We start from the raw sequence: 1,646 nt of genomic DNA, 5'->3' as shown, positions 1-1,646 counted from the left end.
ATAGTGGACAGCCTTGCCTTGTTCCTGATCTTAGAGAGAAGGTTTTTAGTTTTTTACCATTAAGTATAATGTTGACTGAGGGTTTGTCATAGATGGCCTTTATTATGTTAACATACCTTCCTTCTATACTGATTTTGTTAAGTGTTTTGATCATAAATGGATGCTGTATCTTGTCAAAGAAAAGCAGACTTTTGCAATGAACTTTGGCATTCAGGAAGTTTATTAGGGATCAATATCTGTGGAAGAGAAGGAGAGGAAGCAAAGTTTGGCAAAGAGAGAAGTTAGGTTGTCATAACCAATCTCAACAAATGTTTTAGCTTAGCCTGCAATTCTAAAACTGAGACAAACTTTCAAAGTTTTCCCCAGTGGGGATGCAGGCTTTGCCAAAGATGGGCATAGAACCTTAGGCAAGGAGGATCTCTAGCCCAAGCAATTTACTCAAGGTGGCTGACAACTGAAACATATCTGCTGGCAGCCCTCCAGCAACTAGCAGAATAAAACCTTCATTTCTCAAGAGAAGACAGGGAGATGCATCACAGCATCCACTATACACATTAATTATATCACTGATTCAGCTGCTGCAATTGAATGCAATTCATTCAAATCTTTATTCGGCAGCATTATTAATTATTCCCTCACTCTTGATGCCACTGGCAATATTCTTTCTTGCTTTCTCCTACCTTTTTGTCTACTCCTCAGTCTCTTTTGAAGGGTTTGTCCCTCCTTTCTCAGCCATTAAATAAGAAAGTTCCTTAAATCTTAGTCACTCATTCTCATATTTTCATAAACTTTCATGTTTTCTCAAGTGATTTCAACCATGCCCATGGCTTCAATTACCACCTCTACCCTATATTATACTAACCAAACACTTTATACTACTATGTGCCAATTACCGTTCTAAGTGCTTTACAAATATTAATTCATTTACACTTAACTATAAAAATTATTACATGCAGATGAATAAATGGGTTATGCTAAAGTAAATAGAAGAAAATGAATGGCATTGCCCAAGAGAGCATGTAATTCTGAATAAGGTTTTTACTATTACTAAACCTCTGTGTTCTCAGCTATAAAACAGGAATGGCAGTACCCACCTTGTTGGATTAATAAGTCAACAAATGTAAAGGATGGTTTTACACAGACGCATTTCTGAGAAATTAATAGTTGAAGCAGGCAAAAACAGGAATAGTTGTCAAATTTCTAAATAATATAAGCCAGATCAAGCTGTTATGTATGTAAATAACTCTCCAACTTGTCAGATAGTTCAGATTCTTTTTACGCTTTCACAGAATATATATAAAAATAAACCATATATTAGGCTACAGAGGAAGCCCTAATCGCTCCAAAGGATCACTACTATAGAGACTGTTTTCCAAAAATAAATTGATTAAATTATCAATTTACATAATAAAGAATAGCTTTAAGTCACTTAGAAACTACATAATCTATTACTAAATTTCTCTTGGATTAAAGATGAAATCATAATGGAAACTAAGTGACTTAAATACATTTGTCATAAAATAAGTTTATAAAAACAAATGGGTTAAGCATTCAATTAAAGAAGTATTGAAAAACGTGGTGTCTAGTCTATAGCCATGCCACCCTGAACGCAGCCGATCTCCTCTAATCTTGGAAGCTAAGCAGAG

Source organism: Pteropus vampyrus, unplaced genomic scaffold, assembly GCF_000151845.1.
Source record: "Pteropus vampyrus isolate Shadow unplaced genomic scaffold, Pvam_2.0 Scaffold6, whole genome shotgun sequence".
Lineage (NCBI taxonomy): Eukaryota > Metazoa > Chordata > Mammalia > Chiroptera > Pteropodidae > Pteropus > Pteropus vampyrus.
The sequence above is the reverse complement of the archived record's forward strand: the minus strand, read 5'-3'. Positions refer to the sequence as shown.